The sequence below is a fragment of the Macaca fascicularis genome, chromosome 2 (genome assembly GCF_037993035.2).
Source record: "Macaca fascicularis isolate 582-1 chromosome 2, T2T-MFA8v1.1".
Classification (NCBI taxonomy): Eukaryota; Metazoa; Chordata; class Mammalia; order Primates; family Cercopithecidae; genus Macaca; species Macaca fascicularis.
The window spans coordinates 116,582,152-116,602,758 of NC_088376.1; the positions used below are offsets into that span (position 1 = coordinate 116,582,152).

Sequence of the window (20,607 nt, forward strand, 5' to 3'; positions counted from 1 at the left end):
AGGGAGTCTCACTTTCAGCACACAGACTTTCCCTTAATTTCTCAGTTTTTACTTTCATACCTCATCAGTTCCATTCTTGAACTAAGTCCTCTAATTTTAGTGTTGTTGCCATTTCTTCAGAGACTACACCTTTTGACTCTTCCATGGGTAGCAGTGGGAGCCGTTAATTGTGCTGGGTGGGATGGGGATGGGAAGCTGGGAGGTGCCATTGGTCTTTATACAGACTTTCAAACAAGTCTCAATCTCAGTCCTGTACTCTCACCATAGCTTCCTTTCTTTTTTCCTCTTCTTCCTCCTTCTCCTGCTCTTGTTCTTCTTTCCTTTTTTAAAGATAAAATGTATACATATAAAGATGTATAAATATGAAGCATAAAATCCAGTGAGTTTTGGGAAATGAGTTATACCCAGGTAATTCACACTCCTAGCAAGATATAGAACATTTCCATCACCCCAGAAAGTTTCCTCACATTCCTTCTTATCCCCTCCAGAGGCATCCTCTATTATGTGTTTTTTCACCATAACTTAGTTGTTTGTCAACATATTCATATAAATGAAATCATATAAATGTACTGTTTTGTGCCTTATGACTCAACATGGTGTCTGTGAGGCTCATCTATGTCGTTGCGTGCATCAGTTTTGCTCCTTTTTAACTGCTTCCCCTGCCACCCATGAAAGAGTCGAAGGGTGTAGTCTCTGAAGAAGTGGAAACCATCCCCCAATCAGAGGACTGTAGTTCAAGAATGGAAACAATGAGGCATGAAGGTAAAAACTGAGAAATGAAGGGGAAGTCTGTATACTGAAAGTGAGAATTTTCATTGATGAGTAATATGTATTCCATTGTGTGAGTATACCCCAATTTTTTTTTTTTTTTTTTGAGACAGGGTCTTACTCTGTTACCCAGGCTGGAGTACAGTGCCACAATCATGGCTCATTGCAGCCTCAACCTCCCGGGCTCAAGTGATCCTCCTGTCTCAGCCTGTTGAGTAGCTGGGACTATGGGTGGGTGTGCACCACCACACCTGGCTAATTTTATTTATTTTTTATTTTTGGTAGAGATGGGGTTTCACCATGTTGCCCAGGCTGGTTTCCAACTCCTGAGTTCAAGCAGTCCACCCACCTTGGCCTCCCAAAGTGCTAGGATTACAGGCGTGAGCCACTGTACCCGGTCAAAATTTGTTTATTCATTCTCCTATTGATGGACATTTGGGTTGTTTCTTGTTTCAGGCTATTATGAATAAAACCACTAGGAATATTCATCTACAGGGCTTTTTGTGGAAATACATTTTCATTTCTCTTGAGTAAATATGTAGAAGTAGAATTGCTGGGTTAAAGAGTAGGTACATGGATATCTTCATAAGAAACTGCCAAAGCTTTTCCAAAGTGATTGTACCATTTTACATTCCTGCCGTATTTTATGGAAGTTCTGGTAATCTACATCTTTGCCAACATTTGATGTTGACAGTTTTAAATTTAACCATTCTAGTGGGTGTGGTGTGTCTTTATGCTTTTAATCTGCATTTCCATAATGACTTCTCTTGCATTGCTGGTTTTCTGAGAGTTGTGATTGTGAATGTGTATTGAATTTTGTCAAATTCTTTTCCTGCATCATGTTTTTCTCATTTAGTCTGTTAAAAAATACTGAATTACATTGACTTTTTGAGTTACACTCATTTTGCATTCTGGGGTATACATTCTTGGTCATGATATATTATCCATTTATATATTGCTGTATTCAATTTTCTGATTTTGTACTAAGAATTTTTGTGTGTGTGTGTGTGTGTGTGTGTGTGGCCAGATGCAGGGGCTTGGCTCACACCTATAATCCCACAGCTTTGTGAGGCTGAAGTGAGAGGATCACTTGAGCCCAGGAGTTCAAGGCCAGGCTGGGCAACACAGCAAGATCCTATCTCCACAAAAAATTAGCTGGGGCCGGGTGCGGTGGTTCATGCCTGTAATCCCAGCACTTTGGGAGGCCGAGGTGGGCGGATCACGAGGTCAGGAGATTGAGACGATCCTGGCTAACACGGTGAAACTCTGTCTCTACTAAAAATACAAAAATTAGCTTGACGTGGTGATGGGCACCTGTAGTCCCAGCTACTCGGGAGGCTGAGGCAGGAGAATGGCGTGAACCCAGGAGGCGGAGCTTGCAGAGAGCTGAGATTGTGCCACTGCACTCCAGCCTGGGCGACAGAGCGAGATTCCATCTTAAAAAAAAAAAAAATTAGCTGGGCATGGTGGCATGTGCCTGTTGTCCCAGCTACTTGGGAGACTGAAGTAGGAGGATTCCTTGGGCCCAAGAGATTAAGGCTGCAGTGAACTATGTTTGGACCACTGCACTCCAACCTGGGTGATAGCGTGAGACCCTCACTCTTAAAAAAACAGAGTAAGAAGTTTTGTGGCTATATTCATGAGGAATACGGGTATACAATTATCTTTTCTTGTCATGCTTTTGTCAGTTCTTAGTATAAGCATTTTGTTGACCTTATAATTAGTTGGGAAATATTTCCTCCTGTTTTTTTGAAGGGGTTTGTCTAAAACTGGCATCAATTCCTTCTTGGACGTTTGATAGAATTCACCAATGAAGAACAACCTGGTCTTGGGTTTTCTTTTCTGTGTGGAGGTTTTTATAATACATTTTTAAAAATTATTATTATACTTTAAGTTCTAGGGTACATGTGCACAGCATGCAGGTTTGATACATAGGTATACATGTGCCATGTTGGTTTGCTGTACCCATCAACTCATCATCTACATTAGGTATTTCTCCTAATGCTATCCCTCCCCCAGGCCGCCACCCTCTGACAGACCCCGATGTGTGACGTTCCCTGCCCTGTGTCCAAGTGATCTAATTGTTCAGTTCCCACCTGTGAGTGAGAACATGCAGTGTTTGGTTTTCTGTCCTTGTGATCGTTTGCTGAGAATGACGGTTTCCAGCTTCATCCATGTCCCTGCAAAGGACATGAACTCATCTTTTTTATGGCTGCATAGTATTCCATGGTGTATATGTGCTACATTTTCTTAATCCAGTCTATCACTGATGGACATTTGGGTTGGTTCCAAGTCTTTGCGATTGTGAATAGTGCCACAATAAACATATGTGTACATGTGTCTTTATAGTTGCATGATTTATGATCCTTTGGGTATATACCCAGTAATGGGATTACTGGGTCAAATGGTAATTCTAGTTCTAGATCCTTGAGGAATCGCCACACTATCTTCCACAATGGTTGAAATAATTTACACTCCCACCAACAGTGTAAAAGTGTTCCTATTTCTCCACACCCTCCCAGCACCTCTTGTTTCCTGACTTCTTAATGATCACCATTCTAACTGGTGTGAGATGGTATCTCATTGTGGTTTTGATTTGTATTTCTCTGATGACCAGTGATGATGAGCATTTAGTCATGTGTCTATTGGCTGCATAGATGTCTTCTTTTGAGAATTGTCTGTTCATATCCTTTGCCCACTTTTTGATGGCATTGTTTATTTTTTTTCTTGTAAATTTGTTTGAGTTCTTTGTAGATTCTGGATATTAGCCCCTTGTCAGATGGGTAGATTGCAAAAATTTTCTCTCATTCTGTAGGTTACCTTTTCATGCTGATGGTAGTTTCTTTTGCCGTGCAGAAGCTCTTTAGTTTAATTAGATCCCATTTGTCAATTTTGGCTTTTGTTGCCAGTGCTTTTGGTGTTTTAGTCATGAAGTCCTTGCCCATGCCTATGGCCTGAATGGTATTGCCTAGGTTTTCTTCTAGGGTTTTTATGGTTTTAGGTCTAACATTTAAGTCTTTAATCCATTTGAATTAATTTTTGTATAAGGTGTAAGGAAGGGATCGAGTTTCAGCTTTCTACATATGGCTAGCCAGTTTTCCCAGCACCATTTATTAAATAGGGAATCCTTTCCCCATTTCTTGTTTTTCTCAGGTTTGTCAAAGATCAGATGGTTGTAGATGTGTGGTGTTATTTCTGAGGCCTCTGTTCTGTTCCATTGGTCTATATATCTGTTTTGCTATCAGTACCATGCTGTTTTGACTACTGTAGCCTTGTAGTATAGTTTGAAGTCAGGTAGCATGATGCCTCCAGCTTTGTTCTTTTTGCTGAGGATTGTCTTGGCAATGCAGGCTCATTTTTGGTTCCATATGAACTTTAAAGTAATTTTTTCCAATTCTGTGAAGAAAGTCATTGGTAGTTTGATGGGGATGGCATTGAATCTATAAATTACTTTGGGCAGTATGGCCATTTTCATGATATTGATTCTTCCTATCCATGAGCATGGAATATTCTTCCATTTGTTTGTGTCCTCTTTTATTTCTTTGAGCAGTGGTTTGTAGTTCTCCTTGAAGAGGTCCTTCACATCCCTTGTAAGTTGGATTCCTAGGTATTTTATTCTCTTTGAAGCAATTGTAAGTGGGAGTTCACTCATGATTTGGCACTCTGTTTGTCTGTTAATGGTGTATAGGAATGCTTGTGATTTTTGCACATTGATTTTGTATCCTGAGACTTTGCTGAAGTTGCTTATCAGCTTAAGGAGATTTTGGGCTGAGACCATGGGGTTTTCTTTTTTTTTTTTTTTTTTTGAGACGGAGTCTCGCTCTGTCGCCCAGGCTGGAGTGCAGTGGCGCGATCTCGGCTCACTGCAAGCTCTGCCTCCCGGGTTCACGCCATTCTCCTGCCTCAGCCTCCCGAGTAGCTGGGACTACAGGCGCCCACAACCGCGCCCAGCTAATTTTTTGTATTTTTAGTAGAGACGGGGTTTCACCGTGGTCTCGATCTCCTGACCTTGTGATCCGCCCGCCTCGGCCTCCCAAAGTGCTGGGATTACAGGCGTGAGCCACCGCGCCCGGCCGACCATGGGGTTTTCTAAATATACAATCATGTCATCTTCAAACAGAGACAATTTGACTTCCTCTTTTCCTAATTGAATACCCTTTATTTCTTTCTCTTGCCTGATTGCCCTGGCCAGAACTTCCAACACTATGTTGAATAGGAGTGGTGAGAGAGGGCATCCTTGTCTTGTGCCGATTTTCAAAGGGAATGCTTCCAGTTTTTGCCCATTGAGTATGATATTGACTGTGGGTTTGTCATAAATAGCTCTTATTATTTTGAGATACGTTCCATCAGTACCTAGTTTTTTGAGAGTTTTTAGCATGAAGGGCTGTTGAATTTTGTCAAAGGCCTTTTCTGCATCTATTGAGATAATCATGTGGATTTTGTCTTTGGTTATGTTTACGTGATGAATTGCATTTATTGATTTGTGTATGTTGAACCAGCCTTGCATCCCAGGGATGAAGCCAACTTAATCATGGTGGATAAGCTTTTTGATGTGCTGCCGGATTCGGCTTGCCAGTATTTTATTGAGGATTTTTGCATCGATGTTCAACAGGGATATTGGTCTAAAATTCTCTTTTTCTGTTGTGTCTCTGCTAGGCTTTGGTATCAGGATGATGTTGGCCTCATAAAATGAGTTAGGGAGGATTCCCTCTCTTTCTATTGATTGGAATAGTTTCAGAAGGAATGGTACCAGTTTCTTTTTGTACCTCTGGTAGAATTTGGCTGTGAATCCGATTGGTCCTGGACTTTCTTTGGTTGGTAGGCTATTAATTATTGCCTCAATTTCAGAACCTGTTATTGGTCTAGTCAGAGATTCAACTTCTTCCTGTTTTAGTCTTGGGAGGGTGTATGTGTCCAGGAATTTATCCATTTCTTCTAGATTTTCTAGTTTATTTGCATATAGGTGTTTATAGAATTCTCTGATGGTAGTTTGTATTTCTGTGTGATTGGTTGTGATATCCCCTTTATCATTTTTTATTGCATCTCCTTGATTCTTCTCTCTTTTCTTCTTTATTAGTCTTGCTTGTGGTGTATCAATTTTGTTAATCTTTTCAAAAAACCAGCTCCTAGATTCATTGATGTTTTGAAGGGTTTTTTGTGTCTCTATCTCTTTCAGTTCTGCTCTGATCTTAGTTATTTCTTGTCCTCTGCTAGCTTTTGAATTTTTTTGCTCTTGTGTCTCTAGTTCTTTTAATTGTGATGTTAGGGTGTCGATTTTAGATCTTTCCTGCTTTCTCTTGTGGGCATTTAGTGCTATAAATTTCCCTCTACACACTGCTTTAAATGTGTCCCAGAGATTCTGGTATGTTGTTTCTTTGTTCTCATTGGTTTCAAAGGACATCTTTATTTCTGCCTTCATTTCGTTATTTACCCAGCAGTCATTCAGGAACAAGTTGTTCAGTTTCCTTATAGATGTGTGGTTTTGAGTGAGTTTCTTAATCCTGAGTTCTAGTTTGATTGCACTGTGGTCTGAGAGACAGTTTGTCGTGATTTCTGTTATTTTACATTTGCTGAGGAGTGCTTTACTTCCAATTATGTGGTCAATTTTAGACTAAGCATGATGTGGTGCTGAGAAGAAAGTATATTCTGTTGATTTGGGGTGGAGAGTTTTGTAGATGTCTATTAGGTCTGCTTGTTGCAGAGCTGAGTTCAGGTCCTGGATATCCTTTTTAGCCTTCTGTCTTGTTGATCTGTCTAATATTGACAGTGGGGTGTTGAAGTCTCCCATTATTATTGTTTGGGAGTGTAAGTCTCTTTGCAGGTCTCTAAGGACTTGCTTTCTGAATCTGGGTGCTCCTGTATTGGGTGCATATATATTTAGGATAGTTAGCTCTTCTTATTGAATTGATCCTTTTACTGTTATGTAATGGCCTCTTTGTCTCTTTTCATCTTTGTTGGTTTAAAGACTGTTTTATCAGAGACTAGGATTGCAACCTCTGCTTTTATCTTTTTGCTTTCCATTTACTCTGTAGATCTTCCTCCATCCCTTTATTTTGAGCCTATGTGCATCTTTGCACGTGAGATGGGTCTCCTAAATACAGTACACTGATGGGTCTTGACTCTTTATCCAGTTTGCCAGTCTGTGTCTTTTAATTGGGGCATTTAGCCCATTTACATTTAAGGTTAATATTGTTATGTATGAATTTGATCCTGTCATTATGATGTTTGCTGGTTCTTTTGCCCATTAATTGATGCAGTTTCTTCATAGCATTGATGGTCTTTACAATTTGGCCTGTTTTTGCAGTGGCTGGTACTGGTTGTTTCTTTCCATGTTTAGTGCTTCCTTCACGAGCTCTTGTAAGGCAGGCCTGGTGGTGACAAAATCTCTCAGCATTTGCTTGTCTGTAAAGGATTTTATTTCTCCTTCACTTATGAAGCTTAGTTTGGCTGGATATGAAATTCTGGGTTGAAAATTCTTTTCTTTAAGAATGTTGAATATTTGCCCCCACTCTCTTCTGGCTTGTAGGGTTTCTGCTGAGAGATCCACTGTTAGTCTGATGGGCTTCGCTTTGTGGGAAACTCGACCTTTCTCTCTGGCTGCCCTTAGCACTTTTTCTTTCATTTCAACCTTAGTGAATCTGACAATTATGAGTCTTGGGGTTGTTCTTCTCGAGGAGTATCTTTGTGGTGTTCTGTGTATTTCCTGAATTTGAATGTTGACCTGCCTTGCTATGTTGGGGAAGTTCTCCTGGATGATATCCTGAAGAGTGTTTTCCAACTTGGCTCCATTCTCCCCATCACTTTTAGGTACACCAATCAGACATAGATTGGTCTTTTCACATAGTCCCATGTTTCTTGGAGGCTTTGTTCATTTCTTTTTACTGTTTTTTCTGTAACCTTGTCTTTTCACTTTATTTCATTAATCTGATCTTCAATCACTGATACCCTTTCTTCCACCTGATCGAATTGGCTATTGAATCTTGTGCATGCATCATGAAGTTCTCGTGCCATGGTTTTCAGCTTCATCAGGTCATTCAAGGTCTTCTGTATGCTGTTTATTCTAGTTAGCCATTTGTCTAATTGTTTTTCAAGGTTTTCAGATTCTTTGCGATGGATTTGAACATCCTTCTTTAGCTGGGAGAAATTTGTTATTACTGAACTTCTGAAGCCTACTTCTGTCAACTTGTCAAAGTTATTCTCCATCCAGCTTTGTTCCGTTGCTGATGAGGAGCTGCGATCCTTTGGAGGAGAACAGGCGCTCTGATTTTTAGAATTTTCAGCTTTTCTGCTCTGGCTTCTCCCCGTCTTTGTCATTTTATCTACTTTTGGTCTTTGATGCTGGTGACCTACAGATGGGGTTTTGGTGTAGATGGTGTTTTTGTTGATGTTGATGCTATTCCTTTCTATTTGTTAGTTTTCCTTCTAACAGTCAGGTCCCTCAGCTGCAGGTCTGTTGGAGTTTGCTGGAGTTCCACTTCAGACTCTGTGTGCCTCGGTATCACCAGTGGAGGCTGCAGAACAGCAAATATTGCTGCCTGATTCTTCCTCTGAAAGCTTCATCCCAGAGGGACAGTCACCTATATGAGGTGTCTGTCGGCCCCTACTGGGAGGTGTCTCCCAGTTAGGCAACACAGGGTCAGGGACCCACTTGAGGAGGCAGTCTGTCTATTTAGAGCTCAAACACCATGCTGGGAGAACCACTGCTTTCTTCAGAGCTGGCAGACAGGGATGTTTAAGTCTGCAGAAGTTGTCTGCTGCCTTTTGTTCAGCTATGCCCTGCCCACAGAGGTGGAGTCTAGAGCCAGTAGGCCTGGTTGAGCTGTGGTGGGCTCCACCCAGTTCAAGCTTTCTGGCTGCTTTGTTTACCTACTCAAGCCTCAGTAATGGCAGACACCCCTCCTCCAGCCAGGCTGCCGCCTCACAGTTTGATCTCAGACTGCTGGGCTAGCAGTGAGCAAGGCTCCATGGGCAGGAGCCACCGAGCCAGGCAAGGGAGAGAATCACCTTCTCTGCCAGTTGCTAAGACCTTGGGAACAGCACAGTATTAGGGTGGGAGTGTCCTGTTTTTCCAGGTAGTCGTCACAGCTTCCCTTGGCTAGGAAAGGGAAATCCCCTGACCCCTTGTGCTTCCCAGGTGAGGTGATGCCCCGCCCTGCTTTGGCTTGCCCTCTGTCCAACAGTGGACAGTGGGCTGCACCCACTGTCCAACCAGTCCCAATGAGATGAACCAGGTACCTCAGTTGGAAATGTAGAAATCACCCGTCTTCTGTGTCAGTCATGCTGGGAGCTGCAGACTGGAGCTGTTCCTATTCGGCCATCTTGGAATGCCTCATAATACATTCATTTTTAAAAAACATACAGGGTATTAAAAATTTCAATTTGATTTTAGATCAGTTTTAGTAAGTTTGTTCTTTCAGAAATTTGTTTCCTTTAATCTCAGGTGTTAATTTTTTGCCATAATGCACTTCATACTATTTCAGTATTAGCCTTTTAATATTTGTAGGATCTATCCTTTCTTTCATTTGTAATAGTAACAGCTTATGTTTCCTTTCTTCTTGATCACCCTAACCAGGAGTTTACTGAGTCTATTAAGTTTTTCAAATACAACGTTTGGATGTGTTATTTTTGCATACTCTTTGTTTTCTATTTTCTTGATTTCTGCTTTATATTTATGATTTCTCTCCTTTCACATATTTTGGGTTTAATTTGCTCTTTTTTTAGCTTCTTAAAATAGAAACTTAAATAATTGATTTTAAATCTTTCTTCTTTCCTAATATAAGCAATAGACACTAAAAATTTCCCTCTAGGCACTGCATTGCTACATCCCATAAAATTTGATATAATATGTTTTTATTTCATTCAGTTTAAAAATATTTCTAATTTCCCTGTGATTTGTTTTTTTATTTAACAAAGTTTTGTTTTTCCAAATATACAGTCAGTTGGACCTGTTCATGCATCTTCACCAGCAACTGTGGCATCTCCACTTTTGGTATTTCTGGTGTAAATGACTTGAGCTCTGTGTTTTGAAACCAGTTTGATAAGTCCTTTACCAAGGAGCTCCTGAAGGGCTGCCCTAGCGAGGCAGCCTGAAATCTCCAATCTCAGAGAGACCACAGCTGGGGTTATAAACCTATAGCTGGAAACTTCCTTACAGTGTTTGTCATACAAAGCTTCCTTACAGTAGAATTGTCAAACAAGACTTGGTTATTGAGCTTGTCCCAAACTTTGCCTTTGGACCACTTCTTTTTGGCTTTGCCCCTGGATTTGTTCACTGGGTTTTTGTCTTTTTTGGCTAACTTCCTGGGGTCTTTCTTCTTGTTATCCTTGGATAGCATTGCAAAGCTTACAGAGCAGTGGCAATCACTGCTGCCTGGCTGAGATGTCAGACGAAAAGCGATTTCTTTGATGCGTAGGTTATTTGAAAATGTGTTGTTTAATTTTCAAATATTTGGAAGGCTATAATAGATATCTTTTTGTTATTGATTTCTAATTTAATTTCAATGTGGTTAGAAAACAATGTATAGTCTGTGGTTGTTGAGTTTAGTGTTCTATTTTATTTTTTTATTTGTTCTAGTTTTTTAGAGACAGAGTCTTGCTCTGTCACTCAGGCTGGAGTGCAGTGGTGTTCTCAGCCTCCCAAATAGATGGGACTACAGGCATGTGCCACCATGCCCAGCTAATTTTTAAATAGAGATGGGGTCTTGCTATGTTGCCCATGCTGGTCTCCAACTGCTGGCCTCAAGTGATCCTCCTACCTTGGCCTCTCAAAACTCTGGGATTATAGGCATGAGCCACCACATCTGGCCTAGTGTTCTATAAACATCAATTAGGTTAAAGTGGTTGATAGCATTGTTGAGATATTCTATACCATTTTTGATTTTTAATAATCTCATTGTTTTGTCAATTACTGAGAGGGGGTGTTAACATCTCTCTAACTATGATTGTGGATTTGTTTATTTCTCCGTTTAGCTGTTTCAGTTTTTGCTTTATGCATTTTGAAGCTCTGTTATTAAACACACATTTATAATTGCTATGCCTTTTGATGAAATGACCCTTTTGTCATTACGAAATATTGTTCTGTATTTTTGGTAGTCTGTCTTATCTTGAAGTCTATTTTGACTGATATTAATCTAGCCATTCCATATTTCTTATGATTTGTGTTTGCATGATATTTCTTTTACAGTTTTTAAGTTTTAAACCTATATGTGTCTTTGTATTTAATGTATCTCTTGCAGATAACATATAGTTGAATCACAACTTTTATGTAGTCTAAACAATCTATTTCTTTTTATTATAGCATTTAGTCAATCTACATTTAAGATAATTATTGATATGGTTGGATTTAGTTCTCTCATTTTTATTTGTTTTCTATTTTTCTGATATGACTTGTTTCTTGGTTCCACTTTTCTTGCCTTTTTTTGGAATTAATATGGTTTAGTATTTCATTTTAATTCTTAGCTAGAGCTCTTTGCATATTTTTAGTGGTTACTCTTGGGATTAAAATACTTTTTTTGATACTCTAAGTTCTAGGGTACATGTGCAGAACGTGCAGGTTTGTTATAGGTATACACGTGACATGTTGGTTTGCTGCACCCATCAACCTGTCATCTACATTAGATATTTATCTTAATGCTATCCCTCCCTGATCTCCCCACCCCACTGCAGGCCGGGGGGTGTGTGATCCCCTTCTCCCCATGTCCATGTGTTCTCATTGTTCAACTCCCACTTATGAGTGAGAACATGCAGTGTTTGGTTTTCTGTTCTTGTGTTAGCTTGCTGAGAATGATGGTTTCTAGCTTCATTCATGTCCCTGCAAAGGACATCCTTTTTTATGGCTGCATAGTATTCCATGGTATATATGTGCTACATTTTCTTTAGCCAGTCTATCACTGATGGGCATTTGGGTTGGTTCCAAGTCTTTGCTATTATGAACAGTGCCACAATAAACATATGTGTACATGTGTCTTTGTAGTAGAATAATTTATAATCCTTTGGATATATAACCAGTAATGAGATTGCTGGGTCAAATGGTATTTCTAGTTCTAGATCCTTGAGGAATTGCCACACTGTCTTCCACAATGGTTGAACTAATTTACACTCCCACCAAAAGTGTAAAAAATTAGTATTTCTCCATATCCTCTCCAGCATCTGTTGTTTCCTGACTTTTTAATGACTGCCATTCTAACTGGCATGAGATGGTATCTCATTGTGGTTTTGACTTGCATATCTCTAATGACCAGTGATGATGAGCATTTTTTCATGTTTGTTGGCTGCATAAATGTCTTCTGTTGAGAAGTGTCTGTTCATATCCTTTGCCCACTTTTTGATGGGGTTGTTTGTTTTTTTCTTGTAAATTTGTTTAAGTTCTTTACAGATTCTGGATATTAGCCCTTTGTCAGATGGATAGATTGCAAAAATTTTCTCCCATTCTGTAGGTTACCTGTTCACTTTGATGATAGTTTCTTTTGCTGTGCAAAAGCTCTTTAGTTTAATGAGATCCCATTTGTCAATTTTGGCTTTTGTTGCCGTTGCTTTTGGTTTAGTCATGAACTCCTTGCCCGTGCCTATGTCCTGAATGGTATTGTCTAGGTTTTCTTCTGGGGTTTTTATGGTTTTAGGTCTTATGTTCTTTAATTCAGTCTTTAATTCATCTTGAGTTAATTTTTGTATAAGGTGTAAGGAAAGGGTCCAATTTCAGCTTTCTGCATATGGCTAGCCAGTTTTCCCAACACCATTTATTAAATAGGGAATCCTTTTTATTGCCCTCTATATTGCTTGGGGAAATGTCCTCTATATTTTCTTTTTTTTTTTTTTTTTTTTGAGACGGAGTCTCGCTGTGTCTCCCAGGCTGGAGTGCAGTGGCGTGATCTCGGCTCACTGCAAGCTCCGCCTCCCGGGTTCACGCCATTCTCCCGCCTCAGCCTCCCAAGTAGCTGAGACTACAGGTGCCCGCCACCACGCCCGGCTAGTTTTTTGTATTTTTAGTAGAGACGGGGTTTCACCATGTTAGCCAGGATAGTCTCGATCTCCTGACCTCGTGATCCACCCGCCTCGGCCTCCCAAAGTGCTGGGATTACAGGCTTGAGCCACCGCGCCCGGCCTGTCCTCTATATTTTCTTAGTGATGTGTAGATTCTACTGAAAGAAAAATGAAAACCTGTTCACAGGCAATGTTGAAAGGATAACTTTCAACTTTTTAAAGGGTTGAAAATTTAAACTACTCTCCGTAGTTTCCCGAAAACACCCTCAAGCCTTTACTAATGACGGTGAGGGCTGTGGCAGCCTTAAAGTTCAAGAGAAGGAAAATACATTAATTTTGAAGGTTTTCTCCTATCTCAGATCTTTCTGAGGAAAATAACATGAGGCCAGGTATGGTGGCTCATACCTGTAATCCCAATACTTTGGGAGGCCAAGGCAGGAGGATCACTTGAGGCCAGGAGTCCAAGACCAGCCTGGGCAACATAAAGAGACCCCGTCTCCACAAAAAATAAAAACAAATAAAGCTCGGAGTGGTAGTGTGTGGCTGGAGTCCTAGCTACTTGGGAGGCTGAGGTAGGAGGATCACTTGAGCCTGGGAATTTGTGGTTGCAGTGAGCTATGACTGTGCTGCTGCACTCCAGCCTGGGCAACAGAGTGAGGCCCTGTCTCAAAAAAAAAAAGAAAAAAGAAAAATAATAGGAAAGAATCACTTCACATATTTAGTGGCAGATCTGACCTGCCAGAGCCTTATTCGTCTTGACAATGAATCAGGTGATCTGGGTTCATGGCCACACTGCATACCGTCTGCTCATAGCAGCACCCATGGGTTCTCATCCTCAGTCAGTAGCTTTCTCAGCTTTCTCATGGACCTAGGAACTCCTCAGTGCCTAGAGGCAGTGGAGCACATAGATAGCCTCGTGTGCTCTGGAAATGTCTGTGTTTCTTTGTAGTCTCTGCCAGTCCAATCCCAGGATGGAGGGTGGATGTGGGAACCTCAGTTTTTTAATTAGCCTTTAGGGCATAGTCTGCTCTCCACACACTTGTCAAAACAAAGGGATCTTTTTTCTTCAGGGAATGGCATTAAGAAGCAGGAATTGGAGTCGTATAATCTACTCGTCCTGTTTGAAATAGCTTTTATCTGCTGTTTCATCAGTGATCTTTGACAGCTGATCTGCAGTTCTGGCTTAACCATTTACTAGTTGCATAACCTCAGCAAACTCACATCCCAGCATAATGAATTCAGTTTACTCCTTTATAAACTGGAAGTGTTAATATTTTCCCTGACCTACCTCAGAGGCTTAAAGGGTTGCATGGAGATGAAAACGCATTATCAAAATATAAAAATAAATTTTTACTATGAAGGCTTAGAAAAGTTTGTCTTAAGAAGAAGGGTAATTTTAAAAAAGAAGTCTTTGTTGCCTCCTGAGCGAGTACAGTTCTTGGGGTAGAAACGGAATATAGGACAATCTGGTACTGAGTCTGCTGAAGGCTCTGCTGCCACTGGCTCATCTTCCCCTTCTCTCCTAACCTCGCTGCCCCAGGAGTGGAGACAGTCATGACACTGGGCAGACCAGCCCTCCTCTGTGCTGCTGGCCACCTATGCTGCACAGTCTTGTCAGAGAGCTGACAATCAGCTCCCTGCTGCTTTCTCATCTTTAAAAGTCCAATTAAACATCTCTGGCCACAGCGTGATAATTGTCTGGGCTCCACACAGTGGAATGTCACCTGAGGTGGCATTAGGAAACCAGAAAAGAAAGAAAAGCCCTTTTATCTTGGAAAGATCATGTCCCAGTTCCTTAAAGTGTAGAATCGTTGTTCACACTGAGAAATTGCCCAACTCAATTCCAAACGTCAAGATATCAAAGGGCATGCAGGAGATTTAACCGTGTCCACATGGACTCATGTGCCCAAGAAGCAATCTGGTGGCTTAAGAATTAGCAAAGGCATAAGGTATGTGTGGGAAACAGTGAGTCTGAGTGGAAAGTTCCAGTAGGGAGGGATGCTGGAAGGCTAGGTTAGGGCCAGATTGCAGAGGACCTTGATGCCAGGGGTAAAAAGGTGAACTCTGCTTCAGCTGGATAATCAGGAGTCGTACATGGGATTGTAGGGCCTGGTCTCTGGTGGAAGGCAAGAAGATTCTGCTATTGACAGGGTGTCCTATCTTGTAGATTGCCATCTTATAACATCTTGCCATTAAATGTTTCCTGAGGTTTATGCAGCCCAACTAATCACTGTGCATCAGCACATTGTCTGCTTGATGCAGTGGTGGCTCCCTTAAACGTTTAGAAAGTTGCTACATCTGGAAGGATAAAAAACTCAGAAATATGGCTCGGTGCGGTAGCTCACGCCTGTAATCCTAGCACTTTGGGAGGCTGAGGTGGGCAGATTGCCTGAGCTCAGGAGTTCAAGACCAGCCTAGGCAACATGGCGAAACCCTGTCTCCGCTAAAAATATAAAAAATTAGCTGGGCATGGTGGTGTGCACCTGTAATCCCAGCTACTCGGGAGGCTGAGGCACGAGAATTGCTTGAACTTGGAGGCAGAGGTTGCAGTGAGCTGAATTCATGCCACTGCACTCCAGCCTGGGTGACAGAGTAAGACTCTGTCTCAAAACAAAACAAAACAAAACAACTCAGAAATATGGACTTTGGTCCTGAACCTGGTATTGATCGATTGGGTATCTGAGGAAGCTCTTTCTCTTATCAGGACTTCAGCTTCTACCAGAAAAATCTGGGGAGAGAGGGATGGTGAGACCAAGTGATCTCTTAAGTTTCTCTTCACTTGAATGTTCTTAGGAATAGCTTCAGTTGCTGACATGTCTGCAGTTTATTACAATTTGCCTCCCATGTCCCTAGGATCATTCTGCTGGACCAAGTTTCTGAGGAGCTTTTTTTTTTTTTTTTTAGAAAGGGAAAATGACTTGCCAGCAGTTACAAGATGTGCCCAGTTTCCATATCTCTCTTGGTCCAGTTTTCTTTCTGCTGTCAGCTGCAGAGCTTAGTATATGATGGGAGGATCGCTGTACTTTCTATAGCACTGGGAGATTAGAGGAAAAAGGGATTAATAAACCATGGAGTGGTTGGGGAAGACTAAATGGTAGATAAAGGCTTGGGCCCTTTGGATCCTGATGGAGGGGTGAGGATGCAGAGAGTTCTCACTAGGTAGAGAGAAGGGAGTCAGGCATTCCAAGTAAACCAGGATGGTGAGGAAGGGTCCATGTCTGGATGTGTCAGGAGCTGGCTTGGTGCAAGAAGGAAGCAGCAAGAAATGAGGCCAGGGCTTTAAAATCAGGCAGAATGGGAGGTTAGACTTGATGTTCTAGGACCCTGATACCCAAAGTGTGGCCTGGGAACTAGAAGCATCAACATCACCTGGGAGCATGCTAGAAATACAGAATCTCAGCCGGGCGTGGTGGCTCATGCCTGTAACCCCAGCACTTTCGGAAGTGGAGGCAGGTGGATCACTTGAGGTCAGGAGTTCAAGACCAGACTGGCCAACATGATGAAACCTCACCTCTACTAAAATACAAAAATTAGCCAGGTGTGGTGGCGCGCACCTGTAATCCCAGCTGCTCGGGAGGCTGAGGCAGGAGAATTGCTTGAATCCGGGAGGTGAAGGCTGCAGTGAGCTGAGATCGCACCACTGCACTCCAGCCTGGGGGACAGAGCAAGACCCTGTCTCAAAAATAAAAAAAAACAAACAAAAAAAGAAATGCTGAATCTCAGGCCCAGCTCAGCCCTGCTGAATCCACATCTACATTTTAACAAGATCCAAAGGTGACTTCATAATCCTTCAAGTGTGAAAAGTGTTGTAGTTCAGGACATTTGTTCTCAGTGGTACTGACCACTGGTCCCCACCCCCAGACCCCCTGAATCAGAATTTTCTAGGGATGGGGCTTGGGCACTGGAAGTTTTAAGAAGCCCTAACCTATAGACAGGGCTGAGAACTACTGTTCTCATGGTTATAAAGCAAGAATGACAATGTCAGTTCACGGAAGAACATTTAATAAGGATCAGATAGGCAGCAGTATGAAGAGTGTACTCAGGAAACAGAAATTAATAGCAACGAACCAAATGTGCAAAGTGAAGAAGACAGCTCCGTCATGTTGAGTCCTGAGAGTTGAGAACATGACTGTGCTAGAAGTTGCTATGGGGCGCTGGTTTGTAGAGGATAATGAGAAGTGAATTTGGTTTTATACATTTCCACTTAAATTTGATGGTGGCAACATCTGCCAGGAATTAGATGATGTGGCACTGAGCTTAGGTTAAAGGGCAGGGCTGCAAGTTTGAATTTGTAATTTATTATCACCAAGGTGGAAGCTGGAGTCATATAAATGATACAAGACAACCGGATAACAGAATAAAGGCTTTTGTTGTGTATAAATTAGAATTGTAGGCTTGGAAGGAATTTTAGATAACTTTAGGCTAAATGTCTATGCATGAACCAAGTGTACTGGCCTTAGTGACAGAGCAAGGGATGTCTTTTCAGCTTGGCCATAGCAATCCTCTGCTTGGCATCAGTGAAGAACCATGGCCTGGGCCACCTTCAGAGCCCTGCGGGGCTCATTACCAGAAGGGCCTGGCCTATGTGAAGTTCCCCTGCCAACTCTGTGACTCATCCACACACTTCCACAGTGATATTTTCAAAGTACAATTATGTGTAGCAAAATGTCTTTTCCATGGCTGACAATGTTGCCCATCTGTGAAGTCATTAAGCTCTTGTGCTCTAAAAGCAGGGAGGAGGTAAACAGTGGCAGCAAATTGGGAACCTGCTTGAATGATGGGAGCCTGGGATTCACACTCTATGCCAGGGCTCTGGATCCCTGATAACCTTCTCTTTAAAGGCGTATGGGAGTTGAGCATCAATGCATGGTTCATCCCTGCAGTTGGGTGCAAACCAGATTGAAAATACACACTGGGGACAGGTGCAGTGGCTCATGCCTGTAATCCCAGTACTTTGAGAGGCCAAGGTGGGAGGATCGCTTGAGACCAGGAGTTCAAGACCAGCCTGGGAAACACAGTGAGACCCTGTCTCTACAAAAATAAAAATTAAAAAATTAGCTAAGTGTGGTGGCATGCTCCTATTGTCCCAGCTACTCAGGAGGCTGAGGCAGGAGGATTGCTTGAGCCCAGGAGGTTGAGGCTGAAGTGAGCCGTGATCATTGCACAACAGCCTAGGTGACAGAGTGAGACACTGTTTCTAAAAAAATAAAATTAAATTAAAAATGAAAATGCACATAGACGAAAGCAGCAGGCTTGGAATTGGAAAACCAGGATTCAAATCTAAGTTCTGCCATGTATTGGCAGTAGCCAAGTCCAGGTTTCCTCCTTAGTAAATTAAGAATTTTATCTTTAGGCCGGGCGCGGTGGCTCAAGCCTCTAATCCCAGCACTTTGGGAGGCCGAGAAGGGCGGATCATGAGGTCAGGAGATCGAGACCATCCTGGCTAACACGGTGAAACCCCGTCTCTACTAAAAAAAAATACAAAAAATTAGCCGGGCATGGTGGCAGGCGCCTGTAGTCCCAGCTACTCGGGATGCTGTGGCAGGAGAATGGCGTAAACCCGGGAGGCGGAGCTTGCAGTGAGCTGAGATCCGGCCACTGCACTCCAGCCTGGGCGACAGAGCGAGACTCCATCTCAAAAAAAAAAAAAAGAATTTTATCTTTTTCTTAGGACTGTAGTGAGCAAATGAACATTGTATGTGAGAGTGCTTTGCAAACTATAAGGTACAATATAAATATAATACTTTTTAAAAAAAGAGATGTATAGACAGGTGAGGAAGAAGAGAACCAAATAGAATTGGAAGATCTACTGATCTATTTCCATGTTAATTTGGTGGTGGGGGTAGGGGTAGGAGGGTGGGGCTTGGGGGTGAGGGTTTTTATCTTTCCTAGTGTACCAAAAGGCAGGAATCTGCCCATTTACTTCTATCTTTGTTAAGGTCTACTCATTCTTCCTCCTTCAGCCTCCACAGTCAATCCTTAAGGTTTTCATGCACCTACAATGTACACCTGGTTATGTGTGCACACCTGGCCCTTGGCAAAATTATGGAGAAAGCAAAGTTGCCTATAGTGACCCTAGATATCCCCTTTGGAGTAGTCTTCTCAAAGCAGGTGTAGACATTGCACTTCCTGAGAACAAGGTGCTCATATCCTCTTTCTTCCATCTCTAACCCGAGAAGTAAAGGGCTTGTTATGATATTCCAGGGATATTTGCATTCAGATGGAGGACTCAAGCTTTAAGCTATGATGTTGGAATTTCTGGCATCAGTGAACTAGGTGGAAAAGTGTAGAATTTGATCTTTCTAGTATCCTTGGAACCATAACACACAGTCTTCCATCAGGTCATTGGGCTAGCTTTGTGGAGGAACATTTTCCAGCCCTCAAAGCTGTCATAAATTGTATTATTTACATGATAAATCCTACAAGATTCTGTGAAACAGATCCAGTTGCATTACTTTGTAGGGATTTTATGAGAATCAAGAAAAGAACGAAGAGAATAAGCTATTGTGCTTTTCACATGATAAGTACTATTGAAACACAAGGGCATTAACATTCCTTATGCTGCCAGAATCTATTCTACAACCAGAAGAAATCTTACAAAAAGCAATTCATCTGTACAGTGCAATGTCTTCAAACTTTAGAATGAATCAGAATCACTTGGAGGGTTTGTTGAGACACAGATTGCTGGGCCCCACCCCTAGAGTTTCTGATTTAGTAGGTCTGAGGTGAGTTGCAGAATTGGGATTTCTATCAAGTTCTCAGATGATGCAGCTGCTGCTGTCAGGGCAACTACACTGAAAACCATGGGTCTTGTGGTTTATTATGGATTTGGAGACAGAGTCTTGCTCTGTTTCCCAGGCTGGAGTGCAGTGGCATGGTCATAGTCACTGCAGCCTCCACCTCCTGGGCTCAAGCAATCCTCTCGCCTCAGCTTCCTGAGTAGCTGGGACTAGAGGCATGCACCACCATGCCTCCGCACCTTGCTCTCTCTCTCTCTCCATATATATATATATATATATACACACACACACATATATATATTTTGTAGAGACAGAGTCTCACTATGTTGCCCAGGCTGGTTTTGAACTCCTAGCCTCAAATGATCCTCCCACCTTGGTCTCCCCAAATACTAGGATTGCATGAGTGAGCCACCACACCTGGCCATTATTCTAGTTCTAAATTGTACCATTGCAGAGTTCTAGGATGTCAACTAAGTGTGGCCAGGAAAAGAACCTTGATATTCTGCCTCCTCTTGTTAAATCTTCCTTAGGATGATGACCTTGCCTTTAGCTGTCTCTGGTGAGCTATAATAATTGGGGCACTTTGGAGATTCATGAAGAAGTATTTGGAGGAGTAAGTAAAGGGACTAGAGGGAAGAAATTTCCAAGAAGAAAGGTCTATGGGTGATGAAAGGAACCCAGTCAGGACCGAGGAGCTGGGAAAGGAAGCCAAGGAGAGGCCTGATGAAGGAAAGGGAGGCAAGCTATGGGTAGAAAGTTCAGAATCCTGCAAGACCTTTTTATACCACTTAAATATTTAGCTTCCTGGGACAAGATGTCCAATCTTCTATCTTTTGGCTACTCTGTCACATCATTAAAGGTCTAGTCTGTCTGTGATGTAGTGTGTTTGCAAAAACTCTCCCATACACCCTGGCATTCTTTGTTAATTGCCATTAAAGTCATGTCAGGTTTTGAAAATTTATGGTGCTCTCGACACTGTTCCCTTTCAGCCTCACGTGTTCCTTGTATTTATCACAATGGAACACTAACAAATATTTATTCAGTTTTATAGACATGTTGACAATAAAGACTACCATGTGTGTCTCCCTGCCATGGTGATTATTTTGCTCAATACGTGATT

At 41.8% G+C, this 20,607-nt stretch overlaps 1 pseudogene; it reads right to left on the reverse strand.

The window, feature by feature from the left end:
• Window positions 1-9,717: 9,717 nt before the first annotated feature.
• LOC135969522 (small ribosomal subunit protein eS25-like) lies at window positions 9,718-10,103 on the reverse strand (annotated as a pseudogene).
• Between the last annotated feature and the right edge of the window lie 10,504 nt (window positions 10,104-20,607).